Source organism: Aquila chrysaetos, chromosome 4 (genome assembly GCF_900496995.4).
Source record: "Aquila chrysaetos chrysaetos chromosome 4, bAquChr1.4, whole genome shotgun sequence".
Lineage (NCBI taxonomy): Eukaryota > Metazoa > Chordata > Aves > Accipitriformes > Accipitridae > Aquila > Aquila chrysaetos.
In genome coordinates, this window is record NC_044007.1 from 30538890 (window position 1) to 30566270 (window position 27381).

General features: G+C 36.4%; 1 protein-coding gene across 9 annotated transcripts in view; it reads right to left on the reverse strand.

Moving 5' to 3' along the window:
• Positions 1 to 27381, reverse strand: part of RALYL (RALY RNA binding protein like) — a 411995-nt gene that overhangs the window by 299477 nt on the left and 85137 nt on the right. Inside the window, exon 3 of one of the 9 annotated variants that reach the window (XM_030011203.1) lies at positions 16883 to 16973. The exons of the other annotated variants lie outside the window; for them this stretch is intronic. The gene's annotated coding sequence lies outside the window, so the exon portion shown is untranslated. The remainder of the gene's footprint in view (positions 1 to 16882; positions 16974 to 27381) is intronic. 9 annotated transcript variants of the gene reach the window in all.

Consider the following 27381-nt stretch of genomic DNA (forward strand, 5'->3'; position numbering starts at 1 on the left):
TGAATAGATGCACAGCACTGAAACATGCATCACATCTGATGTTGCAGGAAAAATTGCATACAAAAATTCTTTTAGAAGCCTTAGAAGATTTGTAAGAAGCTATTCCTTCAACTCTAAAACTCAGTAGCTGTAGAAGATCCTTGATTTAAAGTGTGAAGTATGGATCTATGTGAATTTCTCTCTTCTATAACTTAAAAATCTTCTGTATCCCTTTGTGCCTGCCAGGTCTTACAAACTGAGGACCAGCAACAAAGACTGTTGATTACAAAGTTCTCTATGTGGCCCATTCTATGTGCTTACACTGCTTTTTGCATCCTGAGATAAGCAGAAAGTGTATATAACTTTCAGGTCCTCTTGTTATCAATTACTATGTATAATATGATTGAAGTAACCAGGGAGCTGCTAAAGTCCTGTTTACAGCCCCCATCAGTTAATATTTAAAATAGGGAAACAACAGCTAGACGTGACTTAGGGTTCAGGAACTAACTATAGACAATGGGGCTTTACGTTTATGTCAGAAAAGGTAATGGATTGTGGTCTGGTCAATAAACCTTGAAGAACCGCTTGGAAGTGCCAAGACTAGGGAAGAAGTAGGTTAAAGGTAATTCCTACAGAGGGAGACTGCAACCACCGATTCATTGACCACCTACTCCAGCGATACCACCTACTCAAAAGAAGACAATGAAGGAAGAAGACAGAGTCTGCGCACTAATTTACATGAGGGGTGAAGAACATCGTCATGACACCATTCGCTGAAAGTATTGTTGTATTTTTTAAAAGCCATCCATTTACAAATAATATTGAAACTTTTACAATCATGTTCTTAAATGGATCTTAATAGCAGCTTCCAAGAAAGGGTTTAGTTCCAGACAGCAATTAGTCAGTTTATCCTTAAAGCCAAAAAATTTAAGGAGGTTATGGCTCAGTTGCACCCTCAGTTACTCTAGTTCCTGGCCAATGCCTTAAACCACTAATTCACAGCTATTCTAAGTTCTGCCTTCTGCCTTCCACACCTATCCTTCTACCTTCTGCCTATCCATGAGTCAACTGCTGCAGGAATGACAAGTATGAAAATATAAACACATATATGTGCATACACACATATATATCTATATACACATACACATGGATGTGTATCTTTCAATTCCAGGCTGCTGCCAGAACACTTTCGTCCTAACACAGATGTTCCCACACAAAGCTTTCCATCTTCTGACTGGGAATAGGAGAATGAAGGGAGTGACAGTATAAAGTGCAGGGGAGATAGACTGGTGTCGTGGTTTAACCCCAGCCAGCAACTAGGAAGACAGTTAACTCTATCCCAGCTGAAACTAGGACAACTGGCATGGAGAATTCTGCAGGGTAGTGAGGGATATCACAGCAAGAAAGGCTAAGAGCATTAGAATAAAACCCTCTTCAGCATTTGTGGACTGCTACCCGAAGCACAAAGTGATACGCTACACATTCTTTCTCACATTTCCTTATTGTATGAACCATAGGATATATTGGTATCCAAGCCACAGGATGCTGACCTCACTCCCTTTTGGTCATATAGCTCCCAGTTGCTTCTCAGCCATCTTATTCAGGCTGAACATACAAAAAAAAAAAAAAAAAAAAAAAAAAAAAAAAATTGTTCACTTTACTATGTATCATCTTAAGGCAAAATCCAAAAAACCTATTTCATTGGCATGAATTCTTCAGACTGGTAGTATCCTACTGGAGTTACTTTAACAGTGATATTCCACCAAAACCATCGTGTTCTTTAAAGAACTAGAGACTTTAGTAAGTGGGGATAACTACAATATCATATGTTTCTGTGGATTTTTTTTCTTTTCTCCCATTAAAATCATTATTATGACCAGAGTAGACCAACATTGTGTGCTGGATAATATAGATTTAAATTAAAGAAGGTATATACCAGCTGATAAACAAAGATGGATATTTACAAGTGAAGATAATTTATGCTGTTTGCACAGTACTAGCATCAATTTTGACATGAATGACTTCACTAGATCCGAATTACATAACATCTAGAGTGGCAACCAACAAGGAATTTTATGCCTAAACAGGGTACTGGAATCCAGTCACCAAATATGAATGGAACTGGAACAGGCTGCCAATGACATTGAAACCTAGCTTTTGTTATATTTCATATTGGTTAAACTGACATATAACCAAGATCAAATCTAACAAATAACTAGAAGAAGGAAAAATATTAAGAAACATAACCTAGCACTCTAGAGCTTAAAAAAAAACCCCACAGTTTTATTATATAAATTAAACATTAATCATAAATCCTGAGCTTAATTTTGTTAAGATTAGGAAAAAACCAAAGGTATTTTAAAAAAAAATCAATCCGCCTAATGAAAATTGCATCCACTCAAGGTTTTTTTAAAACAATTCTATGATTTTTTAAAGGAGAACAGAAAGCCATTTGGATGAATCAAAATTAGGGGCTTTTCCTTTAAGATCTTTATGGTCTGATGAGACTGAAAGACACAGTAAAATGAAAAATCTTATAATTTCTATCCATTTAATTGGCTGGAATTACTGCTGTTTAAGTTTTGAGAAAGGGATGCACAGTATTTTCTCCTTTCACACACACACACATATATATATGGGAAAATTTAGAAACTAATAGTTTGTTTCAAGTGGCTCAAGGGCCTTCAAAATGTTGTTTGTGTTATTTTGGTTCTGTTGTCTTTTTCTTCAGAAAGGAATGCACATGCTGAACAGACAACTATTTATTCTATGTAAGCTTTTTAAAAATACTGTACAGTGAAGTTCTTTACTAAACATTGTGATTACAGTGCATTTATTCAACATATTTCTGATTCAAATTAATTCTGAGCTAAATTATTTGCTTTAAGTGCATCATACACATTACTATTCACCAAAGTGAAACCCAGCATCTCTTTCCTTGCTATTTCACATTTTCTAAATATTTGACTTATTTTCATTAATCTCAGTTTTTTCTCCAGAATGCACACCACAGCAAAACACATCAACAAATGAAAGGGAAATCTGATAACCTGTAGTTACCAAAAAGTGAAATACCTGACCCATTTTTGAGACAGGTAAAGTGTTTGCTCCTGTCCGTAGCAGTATGTTCAGCAACAGGCTGAATCTGTATGTACTTTGCATAATGATTTGTGTTATTCAAGTGTTCCAAAAAGATGAGACAGTTTTCTCTAAGAATGACTTTGATTCAACAGTAGAATGATACATGTTAATATTCCACAAGAACATGGCTAAGTAGAATTGATTAAAGTATATATTAACATCCAACTCTGCTTTAAATAAACCTTTTGAAAATAGATTTTACATTGTTGAAGTAACTACAAAATATTAAAAAGGTCTTCAGAAATTCCACCTAAAATAGTACAGGTCTAGTGCTTCTGCCTTTGTTACACAGACAAAAATATTATTTTTTTTAACTAAATGAAAGACTGGAAATGCCAACATAATATATTTTATATACATCTATACCACTGCTAGGGAAGTAAGGACAGTGTTCTGGGAAAATTTCAGTGCTCTCTGAAAGGATTTAAGTGCTGGCCCTGATCTCTGAGCTGATTGCAACACTTATAACTTTGTATTTCCAGCAGAGTGAATGATGATATTTTACAGCTGAAAAATATCTATGGTGTATGTATATGCATGTGTATGCACACATGTGTATGCATGTGGTGACACATGAAAGCTTCATCTTATATACTTTCAATTTCAGTTTAGCTGACACGTGATGAAAGAATAGCTTCTTCAGGTGAATTTGTTTATTCCAACTACAACACATTACCTTTTCCTCATCATTTGAAAGCAGTAGTGTACTCAGTTCCAGAGCTGTATTATGCAAAATACACTGTTTGAAAACAGGATTTTTTTTAATAGCTGCTTAAGAAAAATAACCAAGACTATAAAAAATTAAAAATCAATTATTTAAGGGAAGATTTATTACATTCAGATTTAATTTAGTGCTTAACATTGGGAGTTTAAATTCGTCCTATAAAGCATAGCCCTGAAGATGATGAAAGCACATAAAAAGTTAATCCTTGGACACATATAGGTCCTGTGTCACACTTTTGCATTTGGCCAGAAGCAAAGCAGCTGAATTCCAAAGGCAATTCCACTCTGAATGCCCTACAGACAGACGCAGGAGGATACAGTTCTCTGCCTGAGCTTACAGACCCAATTCAGGTTTGGCAGTGCCTCCTATTTAGCCAATTCAGGGCAACACTTGCTCATCCAGCACCATTCATGCAGAGCTACCATAAATACAGCAGGAAATCAGAGAAACTCAGTGCTACCATGTCATCCCTGAAGCAGAAGCAACAAGGGAAGGGACCCATCAGAAAAGCCTATTTCACTCACATTGCAGTAAGGTCACACCACTTTGCAACTGTTTAGTGCACCTCTCACACAATCGTCTCAAAGCTTAATGCAAAAATCTTATAAGTTCTGTTGTAATCACATAAAAGCTATCTGAAGAGATCTAAAATTACAATAAGCCAAATGAGTGAGATGTTGAAAATTGAGGTATCTACATTTCCTTGAATTTGGAGAAATAAAAGAATTTGAAGATAAAATAGGATATGACATAACAGTCAAATTATCATACTTCTCAATTTATCACAAGCTTTAGCTTATTCTGTTGATGCTAGATTTTGTGTTCTTAAACAATTTATGAATCAGAGTGAGGAGAGGCTAGGTACAACACCTTCAGTAAATTATGGATAAATTTTTAGGAGAAAAGTGAATCTCTCTATCCTTCTGTTTGAAGTTCTGCTATTAGAATTTTATTGTAATTTATTGAATAATGTATCATTTGTGAAGAAAAAAAGAATTCATAAGAGCTGGAGAGAGGAGCAGGGATTTCCTTTGGACAACAACCTAACATGATAGAAACATAAGAGCCCTTATCTGTTAATATTTAAGACAGAGCTTTATTAAAACAAATTCCATTTTCATCAATGACATTATGCAGAACTGAACTCCTCCCTAATGAATGACACAGGCACTTCTATGGAAATAGCTAATGGGAACAGAACCTGCATCTTATTCACGGTGGTGTTGAAAGTGTTACAGAAACTGTCAGTTCAAGTTTGTAAGCTGTCAATCTACATCAAGTCTTTTAAAAATTGCAATAAAAAGATTAAGACTTTGTTATAATTAAGATTTTTGAATCAGCAGTGATCAGACCTTTGCAGAAAACTGCTGCAGTAACAGTCCATTAAGACAAGCTGTAGAAACTAGTTTTCTCCACTGACATCTCATGAACAGTTTCTGCTGTGTTGTCTAGTTAGGCACAAAACCCTAAAATATTCCTTTTTTTCTGGGAAAAAGTTTCCTTAAAAATAAACATTTATTTTTTGATTAATAATTTCAAAATATATTTTCTCCACATTTTAGAGACATTCTCCATACATGTAAATTTTACTACTGAAAACTGTTTTGTCAGCTCCAGATAGACTACTCTTACGAACCAGCTCTGTGTGCATTAATTAGTTGTTGTTGATCACACGTTTTCTAAAACAAACTTACCAACCCTCACTCCCAGCCAAAAAAACCCCACCGAAAAACCCCAAACCACAATAACTGGGAATTCTATCTTTCCTTGAAATGTCATTCTTTTATATCAGAAATTCTAATTTGTTGTTCCAGATTGGGTTCAAGGCTTTTAAATTAGACAGTTACAGTAACTGCTTTGGCCCCAAAGACTTAAACTTTGGTAATCTCTATAAAATAGGGGGTCTTGTATTTAGGGTATGCAAAGATGATGATTCAAAGATGTGTATGGTGGCCCAAGCCACAGATTCTTCCTTCAACCTACCATGGTATAGCAAGATCAGACCATCCAAATCATTATGGGATTTGGATGGCCTTTGCTGCGTGTCCAGGCAGTTTGTATTTTTGGGATACAAACATAGACCCATGTTTGTGATGTGGAACTTGGAGTAAGGAAGGAGAAAGGAGGTGAAGGAAAAATTCCTCCCCTCTGTCAGTCACTGGTTTATTATGATGTCTTTTGGAACAAAAACCTTATGGCAAGTAAACTTTCTATGTTCCCTCCTTGATTCTACAACTCCAGACCGGCAGACCAACAAATATTACACATATTGTACCTTTTCCTTTCAAGTATATCAAGTCTTTTTTAATCACCCCTTTGATCTACTTTTTACTCAAAAAAATCTGGTTTAGAATCAAGTTTTACTTTTAAAATCTTAATGTTCTGAAGAAAAGTATGGCAAGTTATTATCAAACTGTTACTGATTTTCAGCTACAGTTTTGAAGACCTTCCTAAGTTCTTAGTGGCAAGACCACAGTAAGACCAGAGGCAAGACCACAGCATTCTTTCTCTAAGTGAAAGGTTTTTCATGATTACTGAATTGCTTTACTATTCACACTCCTGAATACATTCTGAATACATAGTTATCTTGTACAACAAAAGGTTACCTGGTGGAAGTCATCAACATGGGCCAGAAACAGCAGAAGGTATTCAGTTGGGAACCCCAATGCTAAAAGGTTCCTAGGTATGCGGTCCAAAGTATACAGTAAAAATTACACCAATTTTGGTAAGGCTACTTGATTATCTGTTGGTATCATCTATAAAGGGTTCTTTATGCAGTAAAACAAAAAGTTTAAGCTATTTATAGCAATTAACAGCATTTAAGGTACCATCCTCAGTCTAACAAAAGCAGAAGGAGCCAGAGGAGTTAACAAAAATATTCATGAGAACGACAAGTGTCAACAGAGAATAAACAGTAGTTACGTGGGGGTTTGGCAGGTCAGCAATGTTAGGGGCAAATCTATAGCCAACGTCACTATGCCAAATCCTGCATCAGTTGAACACATGTTCAAAGATGTGGAGCTTTAGTGGATGGCTGTCAGTCCTAAGAGACCATAATGCTTTCTGGCTGCCCTGAGCTACACGTGGTCAGAGCCACCTCTGACTGCAGCGGCAGGCCATTTCTCCCCCACGTTACTTTTGAGATGTGCCCCTTCTAAAAACTCACCATGTTCCCTTGTTTTAAGTGACTGAAACTGCTCCACTCACAAGAATGCTTTCCAGGAAGCCACAATGGCCATTTGAAGTAATTGTTGGAGAAAGTGGATATTCTTTCCTGCCATGATCATCTTGAAGTCTCTTAGGTTCCCTTCAAATCATGTTTTTCTAGGCATGTATTTCCCCAGAAACAGCATTATAACATAGCATAACTGAATCTAGAGATTTAGAAACGTTGTGCAGCCTGCTTTTCCATGCAGACAATATAGATGATATTTTTCAGTATTAGAGTAATACAGTCTGTATTATGCCGGTAAATATTGTACTGAAAACCATATCAGCGGTATATATTTAGGTCCTTAGCATGACTAAGTTATCAAAAAATATAAGTAACCTCTCATATTAAATAAATGTGCAAGACCATCTGAGATTTGACAGACATCAATGGAAAGACTCACGTTAGCAATAGGTCTTGGATCAGGCCTTTAAAATCAAGTGCTTCTTGTAAGAGGTAATTATACTGTTTGCTTATAAGGAAAAAAGAAAAACCTCAATGGGAATGTAAGTATATTTAATGTTTGGATTTTATGATGACTAGTTACGAACTACTTCTGGAGGTTGTTGGTACGTAACAGGAAAAAGTAGAGAAATTTATAGGACTACTTGACTTCAAATAAGAATTGGCCCTTTTGCTGAAGGTTATGTATAACTACTTTTCTCAAAAAAACCCCTTTTGTTTAAAAGCAAACCAAAAGCAATAACAGATTTTAAGAACCTTGCTTTTAGTTTTCTGTTTCCACATTTACATGTGTCTTATATCCCCCAAATTCATTTTTAAATCATCATGTAATAACACACAATAGCTGGAGATGTTAGTGTTATTTCTATATACTACCCAGAAACAAAGACTAGGTGGAATATTATATCGAGGTTATTTATGTACTTGTTGGGGGAAAACACTTAATTAAAAAAAGAGTGAGACTAAGTAGTAAAGTAGGTGTCAAAGGGTACTATTATGAACTGTGGAAGTCTACATTTACTAATTAAACTGCAGAGGAGATGAGTTGACATGTGTAAGTAAGTATTCCCAATGTGGCTATGAAGTCGGCTAAGCACTGACTTGTGTTATCCCTTGAAAAATAACTTCTTGGTTATACTTTTTCTGAGACAGGGACTGAGGGATGGGCAAGCAGGGACCATCTGAGAAAAAAGTCTTTTTACAACAAGTCACTACATCTGCTGTACTGATACTGCTCCTTTCACTGCCTCAAGTTTAGAAAGACTTCCCCATTTCAGACTTCCAACTTCAGTGACTTATGTGTTTAATTTAACTCCAGCAACAGTTCATATTTAATAAGCATTCCTGGAAAGTACTTATGTATGTAGTCAGACGTATTCAGCTCCCTCTCTTGTTACTAGTGTCCTATTCTTCCACCTAATACATTACTTTTCCCCAAAAGCTCTGCAACTAATAAGACAAACATCCACGTCCCACTGAAAAATACTGCAGAAGGCATTCAAAACTTGCTTTTATTTGAACAACTTGAAGTTTTGCAGTACCAACTACAGTCACTTTTCTAAAACTTTATTTAAAAAAGCAAGTGTGGAAGCCAATACATCAGTAATGACAATATTGCTGTCAGATTAAGACAAAGGCCCATATCCCTACACTTCACTGTTTTTTATGCTCCTAAGCAGAATGCTTGACTTTGTTAGGAACAATTTCTTGGTCCACTTGAGTTAGAAGTTAGCACTGCAGAAGTGCCTTACCTATTATTATCTCTAATGATGCTACCACCATATGTCACAAGTTACTAATTGGTAATAACACCAGTATCAGTTACATCCAGATTTCAGCCTAATGATCTTAAAATAGATTCCTCTAATGATTCTTGCCAAGAATAAGAGTTACATATTGAATTTATGTAACACTTCAGTTGCCTAGATATTTCATAATCTTTCTAGAGAATAATTTATCTATTGCCTTGACTAGCTCTCATTTGAAGCAGTACTTGATTGTAACTTCTCTCCCTTCCTAATTGAGAAAGTCATACAAGCATCACAGAACTTCAGAATTACTCAAGAGGAAAGAAGTATCCTGATCCTCCTAAGAGAAGGCCAAGGATATTCAGTTATACTCAAGTATTAAATCTGGGGAGTGGGGTGTTTTGGGGAGTTTTGTTTGGTTGGTTGGTTTTGTTTGTTAGTTTTGCTAAAGCTAGCCATGGATAGTAATTTGCTTTCTCCTGAAAACTACAAAGCTATCTGTCTACAAAACTAGAAATTATTTTTGGTTCCATATATACAAAAGGTTCTATAAAAACACATTGACAGATATAAGGTGAAATTACTCTGAAGGTCAAACACATTTTTCAAATAAAAATCTTTCTTTTCTAGAAAATCAGTAAAATAAACTTTTCACAATACATCCAAAACCTTTTGAACAAAATGTAATCCAGCTAAATCCACAGAAAGCCTTGAACCCAACCCTCCTAAACTGAAATTCTCTAAACAGTGTTTATCCAATGCTTATGCGATTAGGGAGAGTCATATAAGCTCTTTGGCTTTAGGGTATCTATTCCTCAAATCTTCAAAATAAATCCACATTTTACTTATATTAAATAGCTGTTTAGGGCTCCTAAGCACAGGTAAAGATACCTGAACACCTAACTTCCAAGAATGCACAGGATTACTTTATAATCTGAAAGTATTAGACAGTAAGCACAACTGTAGTAGAGGCTCCCAAAGCAGGCTCGATCATGCCCAGATCACAGCCAAGACATGCTGCCCAGTACAGCGGGTATTAAAATATCTTTGGTGATGTAGAACTTGGTGTTTGTACCATCTATTTATTATTTGTTCTATTTGTATTTGTGCACAACTTTTTAAAACATCAACAATTTGGTTATGTCGAAGTGTTGCTGATTTTGTGAAATTATCTTTTCTTGTTTACTGGGATTTTACTTGTCAACACCAACACATGGAATCTTTTGTTTGCAGTCTTTAGTCACCATTGCTAGCTTGGACTTGAAAACTTCTGATTTCTATTTGATATGTATTGGAGTTGCACATCCTTTTCACTTTGTGTACCTCTATCTGATCTATCAGAAATTCAGTAGCAATTTAGTGATAAAAAACAGTATATTGCCTTCTGTTTTCTCCACTACTCATTAAACTTCAGATGACTGTCTCCTGCAAGTTAGATTTTTAAAGCTGGATGAGAGCAAAGTTCAGAGCGGGATGCTGACCATAGGGCAGGATCCCTGCGTACACACTTAGGAAGGACAGCTGCTGAGGAGCGCCTGCGCCCTGGGGCCACGGCTAGAGCTGTGCTGCGCCCCGGGACCAGGCGAGGTCGGTCCACGCTGAGCTCCTGGCTGCTTGTGTCCTCGGTAGCTCATGTGAAGTTACTTCAGTTCTCCTGTCATCCCCTCAGCGACAGTGACAGGCGCATAAGCATACCCCGAGTGCAAGAGGAGAGAGAACAGATGGATGCAGACAGGGGAGCACACGGAAACTGTGGGACCATATTGGCAGTAGTCATAACACATCACCAGGCTAACTGTCGGCACGATCCCTGCAGGCATCGCAGCAAAGGGAAGTTAAGGAGGGATTTGAAGGGGATAATGAAGTAGCCCAACAGGCATTTACGAAAATCTCTTCCCAAGCATGAGGGGCGGTGGAAGCGAAAGGAAGGTTTGCTGAAACACAGAGCGGGAAGCAGGGAAGATGCTGACATCAGGAGTCGTCTGGGAGCAGGAGTGAGGCATTTGACACCGAGCGGGAAATAAGCAGGGAGGAGTGATATTGTGAAGGGCCTTGAAAGCAGACACAATTTAATTTCTGATGCAGCAAAGGGAAAGCAATATTGTCAGAATGACTGGCTAGCAAAGCATTGTTTGCAGCAGCAGTCTCTATGCATATCAACACAGTAATGAAGGTTGGGTTAGACCATCAAAACAGAAAAGGTTGGGGTTTTTTTCTGCACAGGAATTAATTTCAAAACCCCTGCATTTTTCATAAAATAGACGCATTGCAATATAAGCAAAAATAAGGTTGCCTAATAAGAAAACCAATTGGCAGAATCTGGCCAGTTACATTTCACTGCATAATACCACCATTAATTCTAGCAATATTACCAGTGGAACAGGCTGAAATTGTCATTTCTGACAGAACAAATATTTTGGAAGACAACCAAATCTATGATGGATGTAGGCAGGCAAAAATCCATTTAAATCAGTGGTGCAGCACCCGTTTCTGTCAGCTGCAATAGTCTCCCTTGATGTTTCATGAAGTTTATGACAAACAAATTACAATACGTGCAGAAATCAAAACTTGCTATGTACCACACTGAGAAATAAATATGCCACAAAGGTTACTTATTGAAACATGCATGTTCCACTCCATACAACTTCAGTCAGATAAGACCTCACAGAAAAAGCTGTACTGAGATAATACAGGCATAAAAATACAAAGTTTTTGAGAAAATTAAAAATAAAGAATGGTCTAAACAACTGATTGTTTCACCCTATACTTAAAGTGCCATTCATAGCATTTTAACCCTCACTTATTTCAAACTGGACATTTGCAATTCATATTCCTGCAAGAAATGTTAGAATAGTCTCTTGAAGACTACTAATTGATAATAATGTACCTTTAAAAAATTGTATTTGTCCTCTTTAGTATCTAAAATGGTTTTAAGATTTTTTCTATCTACCTTCAATAACTTGCTTTCTATTTAATTTAGCTAATAGCTAAATAAGAAATAAATAATTTTTCTTAATAAGAAAGAATTCTGTATAGTGAACAAGCTGTTCTGAAACACCATGAAATACAGAGAAGCTAAGTAACTTAACCACATTTGCTAGAATAAAGGTCCACGTGAACACAGGAGAAAACTAATAATTCCCATATTTTTTCCCAGTATCACTTGGCCTTCTATATATCTGTGAGTATAATTACTAGTGAAACTGGCTTGGCTTCCCAATCACTTTCACAGAAGACCTCAACCTCTCATTTTCAGATCTTTTGCCAAAAAGACACGTTCAACATTGACAGGTTGTTTTTCTCCTCCCCTGATTTTTCAGAAGTCAAAGCAAACAAAGTTTACTTTTAGGGAGTAAAAAGAGCCACTGAGCAATTACTTCACTGCCTAATGGGAAGAGAATTTGAGTCTCTTCAATGTGAGATTCACATTCAATGATGTGAATTTTCCACATCACACACAGAAGATGGCAATTTTTGTCCCTTTTTTGGAAGGCTTTCTCCCTCTTTGCTATAGCATAATAATAATAATAATAATAATAATAAAAAACTTACAAAAACCTTATGAGCTACATAGTATCGTCTTTTGGTGATAACTAAATTAGGATGCAAAATGGTTTATAATCTCTTCCTTGGTCAAAGGGAAGGAGTCACAGCTCTATAGGAAAAGAAGGGTCAAGAACTGCCTCCTATAGAAAGCAGTAGGAGGGTTTCCTTTTTAAAATCCAAAAAGCCCATGTCTCATGTTAAAACCCCTCCTATCACTATTCCAATATATTGGTTTCCGCAGTGCTGACAAGAAAAAAAAAACACCAGTCAATTCTTTTATTTTTGTTTTCACATTGAACTATTTTCAACAGAGGAACTGCAACATTATGATGGATATCTATAGAAAAAAGGAAGCCAGCCAAACTTTGCCATTACTAATGTACCACTGAATGCTTTCAGACAAAGAAATATTCATAAGCTTGGCATTTTATAGTAAAAGAGGTTAAAAATCTGAGTGACTTCATACAATTTTTCCTTGAAGAATAGCCTTATGTTACTTTAAGGCTGCTGAACAGCACAGAGATACCTGAGAAGCCCAATTCCAGTCGCAAGGAACAGTTTAGTTTAGCAGTAAACAAACTACCTGTGCTCAATACATAGTAAGGTTTCATTCATCCCCCAAACTCCCTTGCCTTTATTATGCACATATTTTTAGAGAAATACATTAAAATTTAATATTAGTTAAATTTCGTAACAAAGGCAAGGACAAAGACAGCTCATATGGCTTCAATTTAAGTCAAATATTTAATACACCCTATTAGTAGATCCAGTTTTTAGGACTTAATGACTGTTGGGTAATTTAATATTCTGGAGCTCTGATACAGCATCATAGGGACTGCAAAGTACCAGTGCAGCTGAAGAGACAGCTTATCTATTTACTGCTTTCTCATGGTCCCAGGCATGGAGGTAGATGTAAAAATATATTCAGTTCCACAGATCTATCAAATGAGGCAATTAGGCAAAATTCTGAAGCAAGCAGAAATACTAGTACAATTAGAAGCAAACAAATGCTAGAGTTTGAGACCAAGAGAAATCAGAATCTCTGGGCAGAGGTAATGACATTAAGAATTTCTAAGTTTTTGATGCACATTTCAGATATACATTGTGTTTTCTTATAATCATAAGTGTACTTTCACACTACCCTTAATGTAGCCTAGTTTTATGTATTTAAGCATACCTTTGCAAGACAGATCAGCTAACATTTTTCGCCAGTGTGCTAGAGCACAAGATTAATACCTAGTTTTCATGTTTATACAGGAGACACTTGCAAGAAACTGGTATAAATTATTGACATTTCCAATCATTATTTTCAGTGGTTTAGCAGAATTCAAAAATCTTTTCTCTACTACTTATTACAAATAAAAATTATTACCTAGAAGGCATTCTGAAGAAAGTTAATGAAATAAAGGCTCTGTTATGAAAACAGCTAGAAATAAAATATCACCCTACCTTTTAGAATAAACACAAAATTATGTTGTGGAACAGTGCATTGGAAAACTGGTTTACAAAGTAATATTAGAAGTGTGGAAACAGTACAGTACATACTAACTATAGCATCTCAGCACCTCACTGTGCCTTCTGATTGAGGCAGGGCAAGCTAGCTTTTAGTCATCCCCCAAAAACATCAGTCCCAAGGGTCTACCTGAATGAATGGAGCAGGCACTTAATATTATGCTTTCATATTACCTAATGCATGCAGTGAAATGGATCCCTACCTCACTGCAAACAAACCTTTCCACCGTCATAGCCAGCTTTGTTTCCCTATTATTTCATTCTTCAAGGCTCTCTAGATACTCAGCCTCTCAATTAAAAAGGACTAAGAAAAATCTGATCTCTGAAGTCTTAGCAGATGTCTGAGTTTTTCCTCTCTAAGAAGGAATACAGTTAAGACACCTCAGCACTGTAAGTGCCTCCAGACCCCAGTTTCTCTTGCAATATACTGACAACCCTGTGGAATTGAGGAAAAATAGGTACACTTAAGGATCAGAGCTGTTCCAGCATCCCCTTGTTTCCTTGTAGAAGAGATCACGCGAAAGCCTTGAAGGAGATATTCTCTCCCTGCTCATTCAGCCACTTGCTGCCCTTCAGGAGGGTGTAAAATTTTTCTACAGTGGAGATCTTCTCTTCTATCAGCATCACATAAAAATCCCCCAGGACGTAACTCTGGTAGCAGATACATTTCCAGGGACTGTGGCATGAATTTTACCTGTTGTCAGCTGCCAAATTGTCAAGACCCAGCTAGGGAAGACAGCTTAGAGGCCTTTACACTCTGGACCTCAGTCATTATCAAGATTTTGCTCAACCCAGTCTTTTAGTTCCCCAGTAATTTAATGCATTCAAAATAATTATTGAACTGTCCATGATTTGTTCAAGCAAGTTCCCTAAATATGAAAAGCTGTAGATCTTACACTAAGCAATGCTTACCTGTGGTAATTATTTCAGGAAAGTGAGCACAGCACGAAGTCTAAACTCCATTTTAGAGCAATACCCACACATAGGACATCACTGAAAATACAGTAGAAAGAAAGCATATTCATTGACCGTGTAGGGCTAGACCCATAAGTGTGGTGAAAACGTTCTGTGCTTCGATAGCACCGCTATATGAAGCATATGTATGCATATGAAGCTTTTGTTACCCATGTCACAATAATGCCCTTTTTTTCAAATCTCTTTTCTTCCCAAACTGGTTCCAGTTGATGTCAGGGCAAAAAAAAAAAAAGAAATCCTACTTGTGTTTGTATAGCTCTGGTGCTCTCTTCAGCTTAAAAAAACAGAACTCTTCCCCCAGTTAAGGGAACTTCCCAGCCGTACAACCGGTTCTGTGGCATCTGGGCGCCACAGTCCGTCTGTTCATGCATATGGGTGTAGTACAGTGACAGCTTTACTGCGTATTAGTCATGCGTCATGTAGCACATTTCTTGACAGAGGCAAAAGCAGTTTATGACTTGAAGCAAATAATTTTATCCCAGGGGCTTCTCAGAGCCAGGCAAAAGGCCAAGGCTTAGGTCAACAACTCAGGAGTTTGGCAACTATTTCCTGTCATTGCTTTCTTTGCGAGGGTCTGTTACCTGATCATGTTGAAGAACGTGACCCTATGTTATGATAGAGAAAGCACTTTGAGACAACTAATAAGGAGCTGCAGTGGCCATGAGCATGGGTTATTCAAGCACAGAATCACAGAATGTCTGAGGTTGGAAGTAACCTCTTAAGATCATCTCGTCCACGTCCCCCGCTGCTCACTCAGGGCCAACTAGAGTCAGTTGCCCAGGCCCATGTCTAGCTGGCTTTTGAATATCTCCAAGGATGGAGACTCTACAACCTTTCTGGGCAACCTACCTGGGCAGTCTATCACTTGCTGCTTAAGTCCCTGAGGAAACAGGGCTACCAGAAGAAGGACGCATAACCTTAGTATAAGTTGGTGTCTACAAACCTATATGGGGTGCAGGTTAAACATCCTGAATGAGGTCAGCAAGCTACAAAAGCTCCCACCAACTAAAGGTAAGGGCAACTTTATGCAGTAACATAGACACTTTATCTGCCCTGAAATTATACCATGCAAAACAGGGTGCAGCGACCCCCAAGCTAGCACTGAACAAGCTACCCCCTAGAACTGCCTCACCTTGCTGTTTTCCCAGGGCGAGGGAAAGCATGCACATACACGCAACACTGTGTCCAAACAGCACAATTCCAAGCTGCCTGTAGAGATGATGGCTTGGATACCACTGAAATAATACCTTAAAACATCACTATTCAATATAAGCATGCCTCTGATTTCCCTGTAAGTTTTAAAGGTAAAACAAACCTAGGAATTTTAAAAGAAGTTAAGCAACTTAGAGGTTGACAGATAAAGGCCAATCTTACTATGATAGATTCCACAGTGTATTAGAAGACTGTATAATATAATAGAGAAAAAAACAACCACAGAGTAACAGATTCCAGCACATAGACATGTAATTCAGATCTTGCAGTAAGAAACTCCATACCTATTCAACTGCCTCTTCACTGACAGGAATATATTATAACCCCCTATAGTTATCCAGCAAGTGCAGGAATATTAAAAATGCTTTACAAATACTTCATTCTTCTAAGTCAAGCATTTCTTAGAGAAATAAAAAATCCTGCTAGCTCCACTCTAAAGGTCATGCCAACTATAAAGTCTAATAAAAAATTTCCAGATGTCAGCAGCCAATTTCCAATAAGATTTAATTTGGTTAATTGACTGTCTTATTTACTAATTTATAGGAGTATGCAGTTCATTTAAATTAACCTCAATTGCTGTCATGATTTAAGCAAGGTTAAACAACCTGAGATGAAAAAAAAAAAGAAAAGTTGTGTGTGTGGAGATGACAAAGAGGATATTTTCCTATTTGACATACTAATACAGTCACTGGGACTGCAGAGGCTCTCATTTTTGTTTAGAACAAGGAAAAATAGGAAATACTGACTAAATTAAGTTAATGTAAGAACTATTTAAGCACAGAACATCCATTAATCATTTAAAAAAACCCAACAAACCTCTGAGTGAGACAGGAAAACAAATAAGCCAACTAATGGGAATAAGGGACTGACCTCAGCTTAGAGGGTTTGTACGGAAAAAAATTCTCCAACGGACACAGTCCTCAGGACTTAAGCTGTAGCACCAATTCCTCCCACCTTGGTTCTGCAAAAAGTTAACCACAGTATCAGCTTTTTAGTACTGAACATCTAATTTTTCTACCATCTTTCCACACTCACAGGAAGGATAAAAGAAACCTTTTTCAGCCCAAGTCCCGGTGACAATTACCTACTTCTCAAAGGAAGAAAAAGAAAAAGAAAAAAAGGCAGTATTAGATTGTAATAAGGTATTTGCGGCATTAGCCGGTTCTGATTGCTTATCAGATTCATCTGGGACAGTGCTTTGTTTAATCCTGAATGAGCTTAGTAAGGAAGGAAAGTTTTCACTGGAGAAAGAAGTTAGTCCTTGAAGATATATAAAACTTCTGGGTTCCTACAGACTGTTTCAATCGAAGGTTTTGTCTGAAAATGGAAACTTTCTTCTGAGAAAAAAATTGCAAAGGCCTTGGTGAGCTGCCTTTTCTTCTTTTCTTCCTTGCTTGGAAAAGCAAGAGAGTGGTAGCCTGAGAAGCCTGCAGAGATGGGGCTGGATGTGTGTCAGTTCCTGCGCCCCAGGCATCTCTGTCCCACTCAGGCCACTCCTGGCTGTGGCACAGATTGAAGGTTGGGGAAAGCGTGGGAGAGAAGAGGCTCGATTGTTCTCTGAATTCTTGAACGGCACAAAGTTAGAGGAATGAGCTTATGTCTGTGCTCACAGCAAATTGATCAGTATTCAGTGACCATGCCATTGCTTGCAAGGTATTTAAATTTCAGAAAGGGTTCTTTTTTATTGTTGTTTTGGTTTTGGCACTGGATTTTAAGTTTCTCCTCTATTGTTGCTAATTCTCCAGAGGAGGAGGTTTTGGGGTTTTTTTTTTTAGTAGTGAAACCTAAGGAGTATGAAATAACATCAATGAAAGATCTGAAGCTTGAAGAAAAAAGTTCTGCAAATTGCAAAACCCTTGCTTTAAAGTCCCTGACAATGACAACTTTCAGGAATATCTATGTTACGAAAGACCAAGTTCTCCCATCTACCTTATAAAACTTTATTCATAATCAAAAAAATCTAATACACCTATAAACAGTACAGCTGGCTTCCTTTTTAATGGAGCTTGATATATCTCCCCACTAGGGAGCTGTTTCAGACAGAAACGTTTTTGTGAAATGTTGGCAAGAAACACGCATGCAACAATGAAAATGCACTGCAAGATGACATCCTGGAAGGTCAAGCATTGATGCGACCATGCTCTGCTCACTACAGTTGTTCTCAAGTTTTCCTGACTTTCATCACAATTTCCATCCTTAAAAGGAAATCTTCCCCCCAAATCAAATCCAAAATCCCCTGAATATGTACAGAAAGCAGCCTGTGCATCAACATAAAGCAGGAGAGGCTACGTTCACATTAGCATATCTGCTGCACACTCAGAGTGCTGTAAGTGCAGGTATGACATGATTGCTAAATAGCTCATTTGTACCTGACACTGCAGAGGTACCTGGTGTTTACAAGCAGCAAAGAGCTGGCTGGGATGTTGAATGGGATGTCCTTTACCTTCATCTCCTGATAAGTCTCATAAATGCAGTGATGTTTTCAGAAAGTAATGTTTTCTTATTCTATGCAGTGGGAAGGCTTACATAGGGGCCTGAGCTAAGATAGCTCACTTAGAAGTGTTTCTAATGGGCAAGTAACAAAGCAATTCCATGCACGGAATTTGGTAGATTATTTTTCCTGCAACTTTCTATAGAGCTTTCTTATTTTCAGCTTATGTCCCATTAGCGAGAAATAAGAAGTGACAATTTCCAAACTACGATTCAGGGAAAGGCCTCTGCAGTGTGTTCATGCCCAGCTGGGAGAGGAACAAGTGGCTATTGCCAAAGGGGGCTCCTTCCCAGGCTTCCTGTCTGAAGCAAACACTCCCCAGCTTTTGAATGAGGATTGACAGTGTAGTGAAAACACCAAGAAAAGATATTAAGAAAAAGGAACACTTTTAGAGTAAATGTCATGCAGCTCTGCCTAAAACACATGCTTGTTACCATCTGTTGTATACAACCTGTGTGCCTCAGCTGCGCTCTGAGCACATTACTGTTCCTTGGGGCGTCACTGGGAGCTTTCTCACTTAGAAAATGTTGGACGTGGAATTGGTTTGGTGGTATATCGAGCTAATTCAGAGTGTAGCACATTTATGTGATTAATTTGAAAAGAATCTCTGCTTTGGAGACAAAAGAAAAGTCATTTAGCACCCTGCTAGACAGATTTTGCACACATGGGTAGTTTTAGCCAGGCTCAGATTTCAACCTGTGCAGAACTGGCACTTCAAGCCAGATACGGCAGTGATTTTGTTGGTCGTTCTTCTGTTCTTATTTTGCCTCCATTATTACCAATAATAAGAGAGTAGAAGAAGCATATTGCTTCAGGAGACAATATAGCTGAAGCTGTCTTCAAGAACTTTGTGAAGTAAGGAAAAGAGTCCTCTTGATTGATCTGTAACCAAAGAAGTCGTATTCTGAAACGACTGCACTAGTTCAATAGCTAAAATATATGACCTGAAATATGTATTGCCAGGCAAAGCGATGTAGGATTAAGAAGTGCTTTTAGTAAGAATTCTCCCTCTATTTCCTCCTAGTAGATATTTATAAGTCTTTTAAACTTTTAGGTTGGAAATTTTCCTCTTGTCTTAAACTGTCTGAATAAATGTTCAGATTGCAATATTTATTTCAGCTATCTCATTTCCTTGAATTCCAGTGGTAACTTGCTTGCCAAGACATACAAGCTAAGACTACCCGAGTGTATTTGGAAAATACAGTGACTCCAATTTCAAATAACTAACTAGAGAGGTGTTAAAAGGATCTCAGAGATATGTAGTGCTTACTATTATTAAGAGGTCATAAATGTGTCTCCACTTGGACACCTGAAAACAAAACATCCAGAACAGTTTTAGCAGTACTCTGCTATATTTTCTTCACTGCTTTCTAACCTATTGTAGATAAGTTTTACAGTCTTTGTGATTTTATGTTTTTTTACCATTCTATGGAGATTTTTTCCCTACTATTTGCAGTGGTAAAGTTCCCTATTTGTTAATTTTGACTCCATCTACCTCTGTCAGTCATGTTATTTTTACGTTTTGGATCTGCATGAGCTGCAATCATTCTATACTTAAATATTTACTATTTAGTATGGAAAAGCACATATACAAAAATTAAAACCAAACAGTGCCAAAAAGCAGCTAGCTCTCTGACAGCCTTAACGTAAATACTCCAAAGTCTTCTGTTCTTGTAAATTTCTCTATTAACTTGTTTAGTTTTCATCTATTCACTTTGTATGTGTTTAGTCTCTTCCTATGGTCAGCATCTTCTTCAGCTCGTTTGTTTTCGCATCCTAGCTCACCTCTCCACAGATCTCCTCAGGTCCTAACTTTTTTTACATATATTCCTGCTTCAGCTCAGTCATAACTCTTTCCTTTTCTTCTTAGCTAAGAAAGAGAAGTATAGGTTCTTCTAAAGTATCCACCATTCTTTGTTTGCTTATATCCTCTACTTCTTTCCCTAGGCTCTTACAAAATCTGTGAGTGGAACGCTAGACACAAAGTATTTATAGGCACCATCTACTGTTGTTTCAGAAAAAATTGCCAATAACAATGACTCCATGCACTTTCTTTAGGCTCTTTCTCTGTCTCTTAATTTTTAATTTTTTTTTTAAATTTAATTTTTACCTGTGGCAGTCCATAAACTTGCATGAATGTGTCTTATAGAAGAGTAATTACTTGTAAGTACTTACTATTACTTACTTGTAAGTGAATTATTTACCTATCATCTTTCTATGTTGTAAAGGAAATCAATAAAAAATTCTAACTTCACTTGTATCAGAAATTGACCCCTTGAGACAAGACTCAACTTAAATATCTTTTTTGGTCTATCAGCTCTAATTTTAACATTAGCTACTTGTGATCATTTTCACAAAAGTAAAATAGATGGATAAATCCATTTAAAAAGTTTAGTGAACCTCTTACTTCAATTCTTGAGTGGGATTGATCTCATCAAGTAGAGTAAAGGCTTTATTTTACCTCTTCAGTCCAAGCACTGTTTGGTTTTTTAAGGACAATTAAATCTGTAACATTTTTTACTTGCTGTCTTAACTCAGACTCCTTATTTATATTTGTAGTACAGACCTTTGGCATTATCTTGACCATAAACTTCCCTCTCAAATCTTTAGTATACTATTCACAATCTTTGTGACAGCCTCTCCTACCACAGGGATTTGTCTCCACTCTACAAAATAGCGATTTCCTGTCTATTTTTGGCATGTTGTAGTTTATTTGGTATTCTGTGCCATCAGTCTTGCCTACCTATTAAGTTATGTTAGTATTGTTGGTCCCCTATATGAATCTGTTATGACTCATGAAGACAGTGGTTCATGGCAAGCAATCTTGTAATTCACCTAATTCTCAGTATATTTTAGCCTGCTTCCACGTAATCTGCTACAGTTGGTCTTCTGCAACTTAATGCAAAGCATATCAAATCTGATAGCAATTTTACACTAACTTTCATTATTTTTGGATTCAGCATCGGTCTTGCTCATCAGTATAAAATACTTATGCATAGAGAAGTAGTAAAAAAAATATTGGGAATCAAATTTGAGTTTGGATCTTTGTACAGCTTCAGAATGATAATATTCTAAATGCTCTGAATATACCTTGACTGAAATGCATATGCTACATGCAAGTGGAAATGCAACTTTCAGATGTCAATGCACATCCAGGATGTTTATTTCTACATAAACAGAATCAGAACATATGGCCAACCAATAACAGTATATCAGCAAGCACAGTTTACTCCTGAGACCATGCCTTGAAGAGAATGTACTAGCATATGCCCCTTCTAGATATTGATTCTTGTCCCTGTTCAGCTGCCTAGGCACAAAAAGAATGTGGTGCTTCTTAGAGAAACAGCAATATTGTTAATTTGAGTGTCAAACTACTAAGCCTTGAAATACGTATATTCTACTGTAATTGTGTTCAAAGATGCTGTTATGTGCTAAGAAAAAAGTCTACCCTTCTCCATATCTCCTCTATAATTTGACTTCCATCATTTAAGCTGTTTAAGAGTAGGGTGATGCCTTGTTAAACTTCTACTATAAAAAAGAGAAAAAATTTCAGCACTGCACTACATCAGCATTGCTTTTTCAAAGGCAAAATTCTAAAACCTGTAAGGATGTAATTTCCATCCTCTGAAAGTCAGAGTAAAGGTTTATTTATCATAACAGAAAATTTTGTCTGAAACTTTTAATAATACTTATTTCTGGAGGAACTTTAAAAAAACAAGTGATCATTCTTGAACAGTAATTGTTATCTCACATTCAAAATTAGGCCAGCTAGCCTCACAAATGAGTAACTGGGAGGCAAAAAAGATGGTGATGAGCAGAATATGATGCAGATGCAGTTAGCATGGTAAGACTGCAACAGCAAAGGAAATGATATTTCATATTTTTCAGATTTTATTAGAGAAAAAAAGTTTGGAGGCAGTCAGATATCTACATTTTAAAGAGACTACTTAAAATATAAAGCATATTCTTATAGTATTCTATTTATGTATCTGCCAAGCAAAATAAAGAATGGACTCCTAGTTTTTAAGGCAATCAGTGGGAAAAGCAGCACTGTTAAAAAGGCTTTGTTTAGTTTCTGTATCTGAAAAATCCTTTCTAACCCCCTATTTATGCCTGTTAGAAATCAGCTCACTTGGCTGGCAGTTCAATATACTAGCAGTAGTCCATCTGGTTGGAAACCCTGAGGAGGATCTAAGTTTTTGCAGATAAAACAGGCAGGATTGCAGTCAAGTTAATAGACTCAGGCAAAATGACATAGTGAACTTTCATTTTTAAATAATTGGCTATGACATAAAGATGTGGAAAGTAGAACACACAGAGGAAAATACAAAGGACTGAATTAAATTCTGTTTGAGGATGTCTATTTTAACCTACAAATAAATTAGAATACAATAAAAATTATTGCCATAATATTTTTAAAGAGTACATCTGTGAAATGACAATGTGACCATAAGAAGTAACCCAAACACCAGTACCTTGTTGGTGCTATGACCCTACTGAAAGGTGAGTGCTAATGTATTCAGAATCATGTACATATGCTTTTTTCATGTGTTTAGTCATACATAATTACTGACTAGCTAGGGGCTGATTTACTAGCTTTTGGTATTATGTAGAATGCCATCAGCTTCACTGACTAATGTATCCAGAAAAAAAAGTTGGTGGGTGTACAATATAAGCATATCAAATTAATTTTAAAAATTCTGGAAATCATCTTCCATTTCTACCATTACAAAATCTGATACTGTATGCATGCCTTCCTAACAGGATTCACAAAGTTGTAGGTTATGGGACTGAGACATTCTTTCTCTGTGTGTATTGCTGCAACTCTTGAGACACTTCTGTTAAAAAAACATAAGAAATATAGCAAGAGAGAGGATGCAGTGATTAACATTTTTCAGAGGGACATTATGTAATATATGTGTTAAGTATATAATTTTCCTGTAGGGCAAAATTTTGAGTATTATAGTTCTTACTAACTTCAGCCAAAATATGAGGAGCACAGCACTATGTAGGGTTGGGATCACACAGTCATTCTGAACACAGTGTAACATTTTCAGCTAAATGTTTCAGATTTCTAAGATTTATCTAGCATAACAGCAAAAAGTTTGAGATTTTCAAAGATGAAATTTCAGAATTCAGGCAATGGATTTTAAATAGCATGGACTTTGTGACCGGACAAATAAATTGTGCTGAATACAATTGCAAACTACATTATTTGAAACTGAGACTCTTCTCTGTCTTCCTAATGAAATTATCTTTAACAAGAGAAAAATGCTGAAAGAGAAACACATGTACTGATAAATATATTAATTAATTATGTAACTTTTTGTGTGTAAGTAACCAAAATAAATTATTTCTACATACCTAACATTTATTTAAGATCCTTTTGATCTCATAAGAATGTTAAAATCCCTAAAAGAGACCTTTCAGTCATGTTTAATCAATGGTCTAGGTGGTGTTCTCATCATTATAATTCACAATATACCCTTTGAAAATATTTCCACTTTGCTAGTTTTGATCTTTGCTTCATAAAATACTAAATGCAGGTAGTACTAAAATCATTAGTTATTTATTTGCTTGTACGACCACAAAGTGTTTTCCTACAGCACAGTTCCAAAGTTAATGTGATGAAGCCAAAGACGTACCACAAACTCTGCCTTATCTGGAGTCTGCCAGCCTCCTAAAATTAAAATGTTCCCATCAGTGCAGCACTGCCAAATGACTTAATTTTATGATTTATCTCACAATATATGGCATTTTTCTTAAAACTTGCACCACAAAGATCTGCAGATCTGAATATTTTATTTTCAGTTTGAATAGATTATATGTCTGAAGCTTATGACTACAGTTTGTGGCTGAGCTGTAAGCAAAATACATGCTACAAACTCATATCAAGAGACCAATGAAAACACTCAATATTTATCCATTTTAAAAAATTTCATGAATTTGGAAGCCTGATTTGTGATTTTGTTTTAAAAACCACAGGTTTAGAAATTTTATTATAATCGAGGTAATGCTACAGCAGATTCTTGGGATTCATTAAAACACATTTCACCTTTCAGTCTGCAACTGTGTTCTGTAACCTGCTGAGGTCCTTCAAATCAGTGTTCAGAAATAGAATAATTATTGCTTCCACTTATTTAGCTGCATTCATTTGAGGAGCAGAATCAAATATTTAATGCTCATTAACCTTGTTAAAATAGAGCTATTGATACAATAATTAAAATTGCATTTGTAATTTTTACTGTCTCTTCTATATTTATAGCAGAAACCTGTAAAATCTTCATAGCTTTACCATTTGTTTAAAAAATGAACCTGGGTTCGATGAGTGTAATGCTTGAAGAGATATTAGACTTGGAAAATAATTACCTGCACTCATCAACTGCTGTAGAGGTTTACTAAAATCTGTCTCCATAGGTAGATTTAAGTCAGGTCTTCATGGGGTGGAACTGTGCCCATTAATCAGAACATATTTAAAAATGCAATAAACTTTTAGATGGTGTCGCTGTTCCTTGCAAGCAAGCTCTCAGTCTTAGGAATTAAATTCAGTGTTGCGGTATTAACAAATCGTTTTCATTGTTATCCTCATCAAAGATGAGGAAAGGTGTCCAGTGCCTTTTCTTGTCCTTAACACTTTTGTGAAGATGTAAAAGGTGGAGAGAAATTTCACCTAAAGTAAACTGAGACCCAGATAATCAAAGCAATTGGTTTTGTTTTTTGTTTTTTGTTTTTTTTCTTTATTTTATTTTTTATTTCAGATGAGAGAGAATGTCTTGTAAGGTATAAAGATTTCAGATTTGTAGCAACCTAGACTGCTAGTTAGCAAGTTTAAAGCATATATGCTTTCCATTTATTGCTATTAGGTCCTAAATCAGAAGTGAGATCCTGAGAGCTTACATTCACCTAGCTATCACGTTCTTATGTTGTTGTGGTTTCATTCACAGACCTGATGGCTACTAAGGTACTATTCCGCTTTCAGCACTTTTCAATTCTGTCCCATGACTCAGGCTCCAGGATTTTTTCCTGTCTATTATCTTGGAGTTTCTTATGGTGGGGTTACTGTAAATAAGTTTATTGCCTGATATAACAAGAAAGACCTCACAGTCCTATTTTATTATATAGGATTTATGGATTTTTCCAGAAAAAAAAATTAAAATCTGTACAAGTGAGAAAGAATTTTGCTTATGATTATTTTTCATATAAATAATTTTTTTTCAGGATCTTTTTTTTTTTTTCCAAATGTTCTTCATAAAAAAGAATAGATACTACAGAATGACAGGACTGTGCTTGCTGACCTATAGTACTGAATACAAAAAATTTAGAAGATACAGTTGGAGTGACTATACCAAGAACTCATATCAGCCAATAGTATAAGTCCACCAAGACAATGTGTATTTTCTTTCTCCATATTCTGTAACACATGGTTTCCTTTTTTTCTGTGCAAACATCTTTGTAATGAAGAACACTAAAACTGAAGGGATTTTCTGGATGACAGAATGCAGTATGCTCTGCTGTCACCAGCAGCCAGACGTCCATTTTGTAACATGTTCAGACTCCTCTCGGGAAGCTAATCCAAAACCTGACTGTAATAACTTTTAGGAAACTTCTAATATCTCTCTGGAATGAATTGATTTTTATATGTACCAGCACTTCTGTTAACCATCTTTTTAATTCCTTGATGCATATACGGACAATAGGATCAGATTTTATTTAGGTTAAAATCCCTGAGATAATTTTTCTGTATATTTGTACTGTTTTGAATACCTGCCCTTTAAACTTGGGTATCTGGAATCATCAACACTACAACACTACCAGTCCCTTATCTAAATCAGAAATATTTTCCTGATATATGCTAACTTAATGGTTTCTTTTTTTCATGTTTGGATACTTGTAGTAAAATTGTATGCTTCCAAAGTTAACTTCTGGACTGCACTGTGGCATGCCTTGGGAACAGGCTACCCTCATGTATGGCTGCATCTTAAAGGAGAAGGCAGATAATATTTGAGTTCAGCTCATGATCTGTGATCAAGTAATGTACACAGATCTTTTAAAACAGATATGCCACCAAGGACGTAGGAAAAAAAAAAAAGAAAAAAAAGAAAAAAGAAAATAAAGAAAATAGAAAAGAATGTTTGGGTTTTTCACTATTGAATTTTATCTAAATTCTTTTACTCCAGTGTTCAAGGACATCCAATTTTTCTTGCATATCTGAGTCCCCTGCATTTTTATAGTACCTCTTAATTCTTTTTTTTCAGCAGATGAATCCCTTTAACACATTTTTTTTTCTTATTTACACTGCTCCTAATAATTGCATTGTAACAAACACTTTTCTATGTAACGTTTTATGAAGTTCAGAGAGAAGAGAAGTACAACAATTCCTTTGTCTAGAAAACCAAAGTCAATTCTGCAAAATACCTTCAGTTCATTCCATTGGAGTTTGGCAACACAGAACCTCAAACCTAGCAGTTGGTTATTTACCAGTTTCCTACTGTGACCATCACCCATCAAATAAATTTGGTAGAATATGAATACCTACATATTATTATGTTTTTACTTTTGGAAGTCAGGAGCATGACTTTATCATCAAATGTTTACCTTTTCAGTCTCCAACAGCAGTGTTGATAAATCAATCTATAAATGCCCAGTCATTTCTCCCATTGCTTCTATTGGGATTTTCTCGACTGTTTTGCCGGCTCACCACCAGAAAAAGAAATTCAAAGTCTTAAGCCCCTGGTACAGGTAAGGATGGCAAGATTGATTTTATATGCTAGTGTGTGTGCATGCAACCATGACTCACAATTAAAAAAAACATTAAAAAGCCCAATAGCTGTAATGCTGAGACATGACAGCTCACTCACTGACCTCATGCAGAACTATT